This window comes from Anomalospiza imberbis, chromosome 7 (assembly GCF_031753505.1).
Source record: "Anomalospiza imberbis isolate Cuckoo-Finch-1a 21T00152 chromosome 7, ASM3175350v1, whole genome shotgun sequence".
Lineage (NCBI taxonomy): Eukaryota > Metazoa > Chordata > Aves > Passeriformes > Viduidae > Anomalospiza > Anomalospiza imberbis.
The window spans coordinates 26,343,096-26,356,567 of NC_089687.1; the positions used below are offsets into that span (position 1 = coordinate 26,343,096).

The window sequence follows — 13,472 nt, forward strand, 5'->3', positions numbered from 1 at the left end:
GCCCACTTAGGAATTTCATAATCCTTTCACAGATCACCTTTTTGTCTTTATGTTCTGGTTTGTGGTGTGAAGTGCTCAGCATGCCGTGCGGCACGAGCAGCTGCACCTCCTGCACAATGGCAATGAGATGCTTCCCTCAACTTGGGCCCCCTCCAGTAGACTCCTGCTCCCACATGACTCCCACAATTCACCCTCCAGACCAAAGTGCAGACTTCTCATCCCATGAACTTGTCCCAGTTACCCCCAAAAGGTCCATCAGCCACAGGAGGAGTCCAAGAGTGGGAGATGCTGGTGGAAAGCCAACAATGACCATGGCCACAGTGCCTGGGCACAGAGTTTCACAGAACAGAAACCAGCCGCAGTGCTTCACTGCTCATAATGACTGGGATGTGTTACCCAGGCCATCCTTATGGCCTCATCCAAAGCTTTTCATCTGGCATGGAGGACTTTACGTTACTATCCTTTAAGTGGGAGCAAATTGGTGGCTCTTGGTCTGCTTTCCTGGCCATTTTTCCCTTGTGTCACCCAGGGAAGACAAGGTGTGACTGGTCACCCCTGTGCCCAACCCCTGACAATGGTGAGAAGGAGGAGAGGAGTCCCTCTGCACAGCCAGCACTTCTCTTCCTTCCCTTCTATTTTTAGATGTCTCCTCCCACTCTTGTTTAAATGTATTACCTAGATCCCTAATACTTGCCAGCTGGGGGTAGTAACGCTGGCTCCCAAGGTGCCTGCAGCATTTACATGAAATTAGGCAATGGAATAAAACCGTCTCAGCAATTACGTGAGAGATGATGGTGAGCCAAAAAGAAAAATGTATGCAAAAGGTGTGTTCTCCTGCCAACAAATTAGGGTTAAATTACAGAGTTCAAAAGCCTTCAAATAACTTGAGCATTGTATTACAAATTTAGTTTCAATTAACGAATTAAATAGGAAAATGAGATTATTGCCTAGCAGCTACCATAGGAAGTAAACAGCAATGACCTTCTCTCCTGTCACCAAATGACTCAGTTAATAAAAAAACCCAAATTAAGAAAATTTCCTCAGTGTTTGCACTCTGCAAACAGCCCAGGTTGAAACTCTGCTCTGAATCAGCCCAGGTGCTGGGACCGGCCGGCGGGTGGATGCCACACGAGCCTCTCCCAGCTCCTGTGCAGCCCTGCCTGAGCTTGGCACAAGCCAATGGTTATCCTGTAACCTCTGTGCCTCCCGACCAGGGCCAAGACCCAGCCGTGCTCAGCTCTGCTATGGCCACTTGCAAGCACTGTGGCTGCAGGGAACGGGGCCAGGGCTCAGAGCATCCCCCCAGCCTGGGTGCTGTGGCCGGGGGGAGCGGGTCTGCCCTGCCACATCCCCTACGACAGTGGTTCAGCAAACAGCTCGCTGCCGACTGCCCTTTTTTATTACTTTACAGCACAGTTTTTCCTCAAATTTTATGGCATTTCATTAGAGCCGCCAGAAGGTGATACTGCCCCCTTTCCAGAAGTGAAATAAATTCAAGTTTTATCGCTTCTGGAAATGCTGGAACAGCTGTCAGGACATTTGATGGATTTTCTCAATTACAGGACTTGTGGAGCATTTTATACTTACATCCGCACCCAAGTCTAATATACTGTGCTAGATGTTTGTTCCCCCCATTATCTCTTTGCATCTCCCTCCCTAATAATGGTCAACTTGTTACTTTTCCCTTAATTCCTTTTTTTTTACTGTAACCTTTTTTTCTACAGAGTAATCATCTCGGGTTTTCCTTCTTTATTTCTCAATAACATGTAACTACTCTATGCAAGCAGGCAGCGACCCCACAGCAGGCGAGTGCCCCTGTGGCAGCTTAATCAAAAGAGCACTTCCCCCCAGTCCCAGCAGCTTTTCGGTTGGATGTCATGGGGACAGACCGAGCAAGGAGGACTGACTCCTCTGTGCTGCCCTGTGCCTTCTGGGCACAATTTCCTTGGAAATGAAGCCCCTCTATGTCCTCACTGATTTTGGAGCTTCCCAGTGCAGGCGACACCCCACATGCAGGGACCCGTCACCATCTGCAGGTCCCCGTGTCCGGGCCAGGGAGCACAGGAGGAGGCCCACAGCCATCTCCACCTCCTGAAGACATCCCTGACAGATGAATGCTCATTTCCCAGTGCTCCCAAGGGAACCCTTCTCATCTGGGCTGCTCCAGGGACTGTTTTCCAAGTGGTCTATAAGAAATAATTTCTCAGGCTCTTCTCCACCCTGTCATGTACCTGACAGGCTGTATCAGCTCACACGCCGCCATGATCAGATCCTCTACTGATGGAGGCATTATCTCCTTGTTGCATCTTTCAGTGAGGATACCCCACCAAGGTCTAGGGATTGATGGAGATATGGTTTTTTGTCAGGGTAAAATTATCTCAGTTCACCAACAAAATGCACAAGGATGCCAAGTTACACCTTTCCCTTCCTTCTGTCTATGATCCAAAGTGGAGCGACAGCTCAAGGTCTGCAGCTTCCCAAGGCAATGAGCAGCACAGGGATTCATTCAGGAATGTCCCCTACAAGCATCCTCCCTCCAAAATGAGGACAGTGTTGGGGGCAACAGAGCTAAGCACTGTTGAAAAAGGCCGCTACTGCTTTGTATCACTTAAAATAAGCACTTTAAATCCATGCCTTCCTCCGAAGCACAGGGAGAGGAAATCCTGCAGAAACAAGTGCCCCAGCACTGCATATACTGCTAGAAGAAGTTGCAACAGTATATAAACCCATGTGTTTCGAGGTTTGCCTAATTTAACCCAAAACTTCATCTCTTCTAGAAGATAGGGGCAGCCAGGGAGTAGGATGAGGTCTCCACTTGCTGTAGGAGCAGGCGTGAAATAGAGTTGAGATGAAGATGTAGCCCAGCCTAGAGGATCACTTGTACCCTCTCATTGCCAAGATCAGGCACCACCTGAGTTTTCCACCTTCCCCCCATCCCCTGCCATCCCACCCAAGAGAACTGACAGAGAAATATGAAGGAGTGGCTCCATGCAGAACACCATAGATCTGCAGGAAATTTCCACAAGACAAGGTGTGATCCCAGATTTATTCAAATTAGAACAATTAAGGCAATTAAAGGCAAAGAAGTGCTTGGGGAAGGGAGGAATCTACTACCAAACAGACTTGCTATTACAGTCTATCAAATTGACACAAAAAGATTAAAAAGCTGATTTACATTTTTAAAAAAAAGGAATAACAAAAAGACTAGCATGCCCTAAAATAGATAACACATCCTGCTGAGAAAATCACTCTACAAATAAAAGAGAAGCAAAGGTGATTACATATAACAAAACTAATCTTCTCTATTGCTTTAATCACCTCAGACCATTTCACCTGCTTATTTGGAGACGTTAACCCAAGGAAAAAATTATTGTGAGGACGTCCTCATTTCCAGAGCTATGCTCAAATGGGCTTGTTTTCCTAGACATCCATCCCCAGTGTCTTTAACAACAGCCACTGCTCTGCAAGATAAATGTTCGCCTTAGACTATTCTGTAGTTAATACATATATTCATGAGTCAAGCATAATGCAGCAAGGAGAGAGGGTACCAGGAAGCCGTGAATGACCCACCAGGGTCATGGCAGGAGTCTGTCTGTCCTACTACTGCACAGCCAGCAGTAAATTTTTTCCCAGATTTTACGAGTGTGTAGTGTCGGGGCCTGGAGGGTGGCTGGAGCACAGGATGCACAACAGTAGTTTTGAATGTTTTCTTCCTAAAATCCTGACTGGCAAGGTCAGGATGGAGCTTACCTGGGACTGTTCACAGAGCTAGTGACACAAGTGTCTGTGGGATGAGCAAGATGAGGGATGATCACCTCTCCTTTCACGGGGTGCCTTCCACCCCAGCAACTCCAGGACCTCCTTGCGTGCCAAAATCATCAATGCTGGGACCCACAGCTGGTCAGCAGCTCATACTCACACCTGTCACAGCACAAGAGAGGGAGAGCACTGCACGTGGTGAGCAGGAAGAGAGCTTTTCGATTGGCAGCGTGGGTTTACTGTGCCAGTGCTGTCAGCTGAGGTCAGTTCAGGGGAGCAGTGCTTGCGTGCACCTGTGTGCACACGTGTAGGGGTGTGTGGCACACAGCAGTGCCCAGGTGAGTGCAGAGCCCTGGGTGCCCTTGGTTGGCCCCTGCCCTGAACACCACACCAAAACACAGCCTGCAAGCAGCTGTGGCACAGCTGATGCTGACCTGGTAGCTGGGTGCCAGGGACTCGCTGCTGCTCTCCAGGGGGCTGGAAATTGCAGTGGCCAGCATGGGCACAGGGGAAGAGGTGATGTTAAAGCAAATGGATTTCATATATTGATGCTCTGGCCTCTAGTTGGGGTGAGCTGCAAAGAGCCCCAGATTTCAGATGCATGTGGTGTTTCAAAGGTGTTACCTCTGCACTGGCAGCAAGAACAGGAGTGCCTCAGCTGGCTGCAGGGACCTTAACACACTGCGTCCACAAAGGTGAATGTGTTGGCTCTGCTATATGTGCATGATTATCTTGAATTTAATTCTATTTGATACTGGGATGCAACACCTCTTGCTAAATTAGCGATGGTTCTTTCTTCACCCAAATAGCAGCTTGTGAGATTTTACAGACAGTTTATTGTTATATGTCACAGATTTGATCCCACTGAAGCCCATGGAAACTCACCAACATGGCAGGTTTTGTGTCAGAGCTAAGTGAGTAAATAAACATGCAGAGGAGGCTTCCAAGCAGCAGCGGTCTGGAGTGGCACCGGGTGCCACTGCTGTCACTCTGGCAGCTCCGTGCTGTGGCGGTAAATTCTTGCAGGTCTCCATAACTCACCCCAAACGCTTCATTCATTTTTCTTACAAATGCAGTTTCACCATAATCTCCAAATTCAGGGCTGGGATGAGTGATACGTGTTATCCTGGGATGTCAGCGAGGACAGGTAAAAAATTCTCTCTCCCAGTTACTGCTTTAAAAATCAGTTCAGGTGGGAAATACGTGCACTGCCCTTTCAGACACTCATTACCTCCAAAAGCCAGGATATTCAGAGGAGGAGAAGACATCAAGCCTGGGTGCATGGAGGGAATGGGGGAACAGCAAGCATCCTCCTCCCAGTCATAAATCACAGAAATCGAATTAAATCATGTCAAATTGAGGGACAAAAAGCCAGTTATAGATCCATTTTGCTATGCCAGCCAACATGGCTTCCATTTGTGACTCGTTGAGTGACATTACTTATCCTGAGTGCTCCTCTGACAATATAAGCTCTTAATGTGAAGACGTGTAAAATTACAGTAAAATGAATGAAACCCAGGAAATTATGTAAAGTTTACAGTGTTGCTATTTTTTTTTCTTTTTTTCTTTTTTTTCCCCTTCCTTTTTTGAGGCCTCCTCTCAATTTCTGCCTTCTAAATGAGGATTTGGGCAATGCATCAGCTGACAGTGCCTGCCTGGAGCAATGGGCTCTTCTGCTTTTGATGCATCTGAGCAACTTGAAACTAATACCAGCATGCACTGTACAGTGAATAGACCTTCACATTGATGAGGCAAATCCTGCAGCACTTAAAAGCAATCTGTGCTGAAGTGTCCCATGTATCTTCGTCTTCAAAGTGCAACACACTTATGAAAATTGCAGATGCTGTGGTGCTATTTGTCTGGAAGGAGACATTACACGTGACATATGAACCTGATTTCTCAAACAGATGAGGTCTGTGAGAGGATTAAGGAAACATCAATAAATTAAGATGTAGAATAAAGTTCCTGCTGTTTTCCTTGGCCTCTCTCTTGTTGGCTTGACAGTCAAGTGCTCACGAATGCAAACTTGGCAGAGCACCAGGCATCCCTCCTTTGCCTACTGCTATGATACAAGCAGATCTTATGCTGTGATTCCCCTTGGTAGAGAAGGCAAAGCCCCAGTCTCCAGTTACCAATGGCTGTGCCCCCTCCCCAGCCACCTGCTGCCAGCCCCTTGGCCAGCAGCCCTGTGGGTATGCAAGCCATCCAGCATGCACATGCAGATTCGTCTTGAATTTTTTTCTTCTTTTTCTAGCTGTGCACTGCAATCCCACGTGGTGCCCGTTCCTGAAGTCCATCAGAGATAGCTTGGCTAGTCAGTCTGTCTGGGAGCATGGACATGCAGCTCATGGGTCTGGGGTTACAGCCTGTGTCCCCACATCAAATGCAGGATCCCTGCAGAAGGCAGTCACCTGAGTTGAAGACCCACATGGAGATTTCTGGGTTTTTCAGTGTCCTTTGTGCATGAAACAGGGTTAAATGCAAGTGAAGAAAAGCTTCTTTCTCTGCAGTGACCCCAGGAACAATGTCATTAAACCCATATCACAGCCCCATTTGCAGCAGTTTTGCGCTGCGCTTCCCAAGGAGACAAAATACAGGAAGAGAAACCAAATTCCTGCTGCCATCTTCAGCTCTGCCCTGATAATGCATTGCAGCAGGGCTGTGCAGGGGCAGCACGCTGGGTAACCCACAGCCCCCAAAACCCCCACAGGCAGACTCCTGTCCTGGCTGCTCATGGGAAGAGCACCTGGTGCTGTCAGGAGTGGGTGCTGGCTGCCAAGCCAGGGAACTGCACTGGATGGACAACATCCCAAAATCAACACTCCATAGATAAATTGTTTGAAATCCCAAGAAGTATGTCTCTCATAAAGCATTCACAGTGACAGAGCAAGGCATCACAATCTTTTGCTTTTTTTTCAAAACAGAATTTTTTGCTGTTGCATTGGAGAGAAATGGAAATTTTTGAAAGGGTGAAATAATTCCATGAGGGTCTGTACCAGCTAAACAGTCTAGACTGATCTGAACTACATCTTTTTCCTGACTTGATTAGAAATGGTGTGAGTCCCCAAACTGTGTGGAAAAAAACACACAGTGAGAAATTACTGTTTTCTTTATGAGCACAAATCCAGGTGGAGAAGGTCAAAGATAGGAAGGCAGATAAAGGGAACAGCTATGACCTGGTCTGACCAAGGTCACAGCAGATGCTATCACCAGCACCCACATTCGGTTGAAGCAGATGGCCAATGTTATCCCCTTGGGACAGGACTGTCCACACAAGGAATTAGGAAGGACCAAGGAGTGAAGGAGCTTGGCTCTGTATTTCCTGACTGCAATGGGAGCAGGGCAGCAGAAACCAGGCCCCATAGAGCAGTCTGGGAACGTGCAGCCTGCACTAGCAGCATGACTCCCACACTGAAGCTGGCTGCCAGCCATACTCCTTTTTGTCAGCACAGTCTGCTTCACAGGAACAAGGGAAATCTCCAAACCTGGGACATAAAAAAGGCATCAAGCAAAGACACAGAAGTCTTTCCATTTGTTTCATTGCAGCTAATAGGTGGCAGCTACCACTCTGAGATCAAGTCTTCTACCGCGGAAGACCTCCAGATGAAACATCACCAGTCATTTACAACCTGCCATTAAACATATATGGTCATTATAGCTCCTTTCTCTGCTATTTGCAGCCTCAGGACTTTTTGCTTAGGCTGCACATAAGTTCTTGTTCAGAAAGATTTAAAAGCAGAAAAAAAAATAACAATCTTGATCTCCCAGAAGCTGTCTCAGGCTGGGGAGAGAAATCATGCTGGTGTCCCAGCAGGGTGGCACACTCAAAGAGAATTATCAGAGTAACTCAAGGTACACATATAGCTTCTCATGGTAGTGTTCCAAACCCCACATACTTATGTCATCATACAAAGTTCTGGGCCTGGCACTCCAATATTTCTTCCATTAAGCCTATCTTAAACTCCAAGAGTTTAAAGAGGACTCCAAGAATTTGATTTTACTCACAGGTAGTCACAGGAAAATCTAATGATTAACCAAACCTTTTTCCGTAGCAGTTTTTCTTCCCTGTAGCAGTAACACCCGTGTCTCTGTAGCTATTAAAGATGTAATCTCAGAGGCACTACCAGCCTTTTCTGATGGGCTCAGCTTTGGCCAGAGGCACATCAGTTTTGGAGCTGACTGGCATTGTCTCCATCGGACATAAGGGAAGCTTCTGGCAGCTTCTCAGAGAAGTCACCCTTGTAGCCCCCCATTACCAACATTTTGCCAGTCTACCATCCCAAAAGCAAGACCAGATCTGCAGGGAAAAGTGATATTCTCTGTTAGACCCTCTGCTGTGGCAAAAGCTGATGGAGGAGTTTGGAACCACTGGTATCCCACAGACCACTCAGCAGCCACCTCTGCACAGCAGCCGGGAGGAGGGCTCCACCAAAGCCTGCCTGGTTTTTCCAACTGTATTCTTTGTTCAGATCAGAAAAAACACCTCTTCCTACAAACCCTTCATCACCCGAGATACCTCCCCACAGAGATGACATGAGAGAAATGATGGGAAAAGGAATTATCAAAGAACAGTGTTGTCAGGATTTTTGGCAGCTTGCTATCATTCCAAATGTAGGCATGGCAGACACTGCTCTGGAGCACTGATGGGCCCATGGCTGCATAGCAGTCCATGCTAAGTGAGATGTCCTTAACAAACAGGAATCCTGCACAAAGAAATCGGTGCTGGGAGAAATCAGACTTCCTCCCCAGAGGTGTCTGACCTAGGGTAGTTCATGTGAGCTTGCCTAACAGAGCAGACACTATCACCCAAATTTTAACTTGGTTAAGTAACTGGCACCCAGCCCACTGCTCTCTGCAGATGAAGCCAACCCCAGGTTATCTGGCCTGTGCAGCTGTTTAACCTGAGGTTATTCCTCATGGACTTTAGTTGGCACACTCTAATAGAGCTTTGGCATTGTGCTTACAGAAACAGCTCATTTCTGTTCATGAGGAGTCCAGTCCGTGCTGCAGTCTGATGCTTTCTCTTGCATTTTCAGGTTCCCGTGGCTCCCACACTTCTGCCTTGCTGAGATGTTTGTGTCAGCTAACTCATGGAAATTGGGCACTGAAATGGTACAGTGTTGCATTGTTTTCTCACTCTACAGTTCATGACCCCTCCCGTTCCTCTCAAATCACAGTTACAATAAGGGCAGTCAAGTCTCAAAGACAAAAGCAGCTTTGGGATCCCACCTTCTTCTTGGACATGTAGCTGATGTAGCCATGATCAAGGTAACAGTGATGGCAAGCCCAGAGAATGAGAGGAGGATGAAATTCAGAGCTTAGAAACACAAAAACTGCTGTAACTCAGTGCAGGTCTCATGTCCACCATGGGAATCAGTGGTGGGAGACATCAGGAGCAAGGTCAAACCTGACTACAGCTTTGCAAACTACAAAGTTCCTACTGCATTTCCTTCCATTTTGCAGAAATCAAGACTCATCCAGATGAGGTTCAGCAGAAACTCCAAACTGACGCAAGAAACCTGGATAGGTAGTGTCCAATTTGTTCCTTCTCTGCTAAAAGCATCCATGAATGACAATAAACTGGATCTTTAAATTGGTTTTGCTTGTGTACTTATGCTCCCAAAAGAGCTAAATGTATTTGGCAGATTGAGACAGGTGTGATGGGCATAGGGCTAGAGATCACCCATGCCCCAGAGCTAAACAAAAATGATGAAATATTCTCTGCTAAGGAACGTCAGCTCTCCATGTGCTGCATCCAGATACAGCAGCATCGTTCCCACTGTTCTTACTCTCTTCCTACTGATAGAAATGGGCAGGCGAGTTCCTCTCCCAGAATTACTTACTCTCCATTCAGAGCAGAGTCTTTCCAAGGTGAAGCTATTCAAATTAAACCACAAATCTTCTCATCTAGAGATAACACTCTGCTGCCTTCCCAAACCTGTTCTCATTTTCTTTTGCCATTTTGACACCATTAGCCTTCCACAAGCACTAGCACACACAGAGATAATTCTGTTAATTTTATCGTGCTTGGAAAGGCACAGAACAGCCTAAACTCAGCCAAATGCTTGGCTCTGCCTTTTCCCCATCGTATAATATCCTTTTGTATATAGCTCTGCATGGCAACTCATTTATATCAAACTTTACCAGTTAAGGGAGGAGGAAAGGGGGGCAATCAACAGTTATCTTGCCAAGGGGTTCTGCAGTCAGTAGCCTCCAATTTTCCTGCACACAGAGCCAGCTCCCACTTGCTGCTCCACAGCCAGGCTGGTGCTCTGAATCCCACGTCTCCACAGTCGGGCAACAGGTACAACCCATGGCTGGACACCCACAGAGCACCTCACAGCCTTACTGGTTGTGGCTGGAAACACAAAACCTTTTTGTTCCAACCTGGGGACTTGGAAGCACAATGCCTTGTACCCTCGGGGTTTGGGGGAACGGAAGGGAAACAAGCATTTCCACAGCTGTATGATATGAGCAGGGGCTGTCAAAAAAAAAAAAAAAAAAAAAAAAAAAGGATGCTTTGCATATAAATTGAGGTGAAGAGCAGATTTTTATATTTTTATGCAGACATCCCAGGGCTGTTTCCCCAGCTCTCAGCAGCAGCTCACTGGGGCTGCCTGGGAGCAGCAGACAGGGCAGGTGCAGCACCAGGAGCCCCCGGGCAGGGCTGAAAATCCTGCTGAGTGTTCCCAGCAGTGGCATGTGAGGGTCACTTCAGTGGGACTGAGGGTCAGCATCTCAAAGAGGGGACATCAGACAGGGTCCTTGGGGAGGGCTAGAGGCCACTTCCCACAACAGCCCTCACCTACACCCCAGGGAGATCACCCCCAGAGGGAGAGACAGGGAGAAAGCAAACATTTGTACCCCAATTAACTGACTAAGATTTTCTAAATTAGTAGATTCCTCTCTATGCAGTTTTTGATTCAAGCACGGTGTAGAAAAAAATCGATTTGCTTCTCTCAGTCCAATTCCCTTTTGTCTAATAGGGCTGTTGTAAATGCCAATTTTACTGTCATTTACACTGTGCCCATCTGAGCTATTTTATCAATAGTTAAATAAGAATACTTTAAAGTAATGTGATTTTTTATTTGAATTCCAATTTGTGTTCAGATGCTTTGACACAAATCTAGTAAGGAAGGCTCACTATTTTCATAGAACAAATTAAATTGTATGTTATATAGCCACACAAGTAAATATGTTATATCATTGGATAAATAAATACTTGTGATTAGATACAGTATCTCATTCTTACCTACACATAATAGCAAGGCTAATGGAAGTATTGTACAAATCACTGTGCTTTAATAGTTAGCAGTCCATAAAATCAGCCTGAAAGACAGTAGGCAAGAATAAGCACATACATACAAAAAGGCTAAACCCAGATATCTGGACCAAGACTTCCTGCTTGTCTGTTTCTGATTCAAAGCAGCTTAGACTCATTTTCACTTAAGCCAGTGCCTCTGGCCAGAGAGGTCGAAGCATAATTAGTTCTTCAGAAGATGTGGGAGGTGGATAAAAGGTGATGATGGACCCTGCTGGTGGGATGGATAACGGGGATGGGGATGGACAATGGTGATGGGCTGCCAGAAACAGAGCAGAGTTAAAACTGCAGAGCCAGAATCAGTATCTGGACAATCCAGTAGCCAAAACTGCCCATTTGCAGGAAGTTTGGGGAGACCACTGATCTTGGTTCATGTTGTCAGACAACAACTTTCCTTCTGACTGTGGAAGAGAAAGTCAGTTCTTTTTAAGCTGACAAACACATCCCAGCTGGGACCCAATTTGTTGTTTGGATATTACAGGCTGAGAGACAGACTGGAGTCCTGGCATGTTTTAAAGAAATTGTGGCTCTCTCATCAGCTAAATTAGTAATAGATAGCACATGCCTGTTATGGAAACCAAAGAGGGCTAATGGTAATCATTATTTTCTTCCACCCACCCTCTTTTTTTCTGCCTGCATTTTGTTTCACATCAGCCTGCACTACTTTTTAAATGTTTTCACTATATTTTTCTTTTTTAAACAACCTCTCCCTCCTTTCCCTAACTCCTGCAACCTGAGTTTATACTAAGTGGACATGCTAAGAAATGGAGCTGCTGAATGTACATGGACTTATGTTTAACCAAGACTGTGAGATAGTAATACTGAAACCAAACACCACACACAGACTCTTCTCTTTCTTCCAGAACCACAATTATTCACCAAATTAGTGTTTGCTAGCTTCTTGAGGGGTAAGATTTATTTTTCCAAATTGTGCAGTCAGCCTAAGTAATATTTTCTATATGGTAGGAACAGGCTCAAAACCAGCAGGCTGATAGAAATGGGGTATTTAACATCAGAGTGATATAGAATATACCACTCTCTACATCCATCTCTGAGTTAAAATGTAGGAACTTGGGGCCAAAGCTGAGGGCATTTCCATGAAATATTCCCTAATTTCTCCTTCTCTTCCCTTTTCATCGTGACAGAATTTACTGCGTTTAGTTTGGTTTCTCATTTTGGCTTTCACTTCCAGTGTGTCTCATCCAGCAGCTTTTTCCTCCATGTGCAGCAGATGAAATCCCATTCTTCTCTGAAAGGCAAAGCTCTCCAACTGGTGTGTTGCTGAGAAGCCCCAACTCCTCCCTCGTGTGTAGGGCCAATGTGGCCTCATGAGGCAATTGCTTCATGGTATGCAGGGTCCCAGGGACACTGCAGTTCCAGGTCAATACCCCATTCATATTATATTTGCCATGCCCGGTACCTTACTGAATGCTAATTATACCAATCATAGCTTTTTCTAGTTCTTGAAGCAACAGAAGGTTTTTGAGCATAGAGCATACCCAGGCCCACAAGCCATGAAGTATGTGATAAAGGGCTTAATAGACAAGAAAACAGCCACCATTGTTTGGAGAGGTACCAGGTATTTACAGCATGTCTAAGCCCCTCCCTGGTCACCAATTCATTGCAATTCTCCCTTCTGTGTGACAATCTGTCACATGAAAACACAAGATGCTCTTTAAAGCTTATGAGACCTTTAGAGGTTCAGCCCAAAGCAGTTTTGCTGACATCTGGCACATGAGGGACTTGCCATAAGATGGGATAACAACAACAACAACAACAACAACCACGTTTCCGCAGGGCCAGCATCTGTCGATCCTAAGGCAGGGAAAGCAGTGCAGAAGAGGGAGGCCAACAGGTGGTACCTGAGCTGGCCCTGCGGTGCTGAGCCTAAGTCACGCCTTTGCTAAGTCAGAGGGGACAGAGATATGGGCAAAGGAGGCAGCCTGGTGACAAGGGGGTTTAGTGAGAGCACAAGTCGTCATTTATCTTTGGATAAGGACCAGAGGTCCTCAGAAGCCTGGGTTACATAAGCTAGGATGTCTCTGCAATGTGAAGACATTGTGTGAAGAATCTGGTCTAAATTCTCAGAGCAAAGTAACCAAAATGAGAAATCGTTAAACAGGCCTCAAGCAAAGTGAGAAGAAATCCAGCTTAATGAGGAAGACAGAGAAAAGTAAAACTATAATGGGAAGAAAATATTCAGGAGGCATTTTTCATGGATTAAAGGGAAAGCCTGGACTTTTTCCTAGTCTGCATGGAGTTCAGACAGTGGGTTGGGCCGGGCTTTCTGCAGTGTGCTCAAAAAGCCAGATTTATTTTTCTGGTTACCCTTAGAAAACACAGCACACTGTCAAAGTGTCAAAAAGCTGCTTGTGCTTATCTGTTCCCACAC

General features: G+C 46.1%; 1 protein-coding gene and 1 long non-coding RNA gene across 5 annotated transcripts in view; both read left to right on the forward strand.

Annotated features, from left to right (window-relative positions):
• The window catches only part of LOC137477264 (uncharacterized), a 40,765-nt gene extending 35,045 nt beyond the window's left edge, over positions 1 to 5,720 (forward strand). For both annotated transcript variants that reach the window (XR_011000909.1, XR_011000910.1), the window contains exon 3: positions 5,351 to 5,720. This is a non-coding gene — a long non-coding RNA (uncharacterized lncRNA). The remainder of the gene's footprint in view (positions 1 to 5,350) is intronic.
• FAM237A (family with sequence similarity 237 member A) overlaps positions 1 to 13,472 on the forward strand; it is a 269,849-nt gene that overhangs the window by 210,789 nt on the left and 45,588 nt on the right. The window lies entirely within an intron of this gene.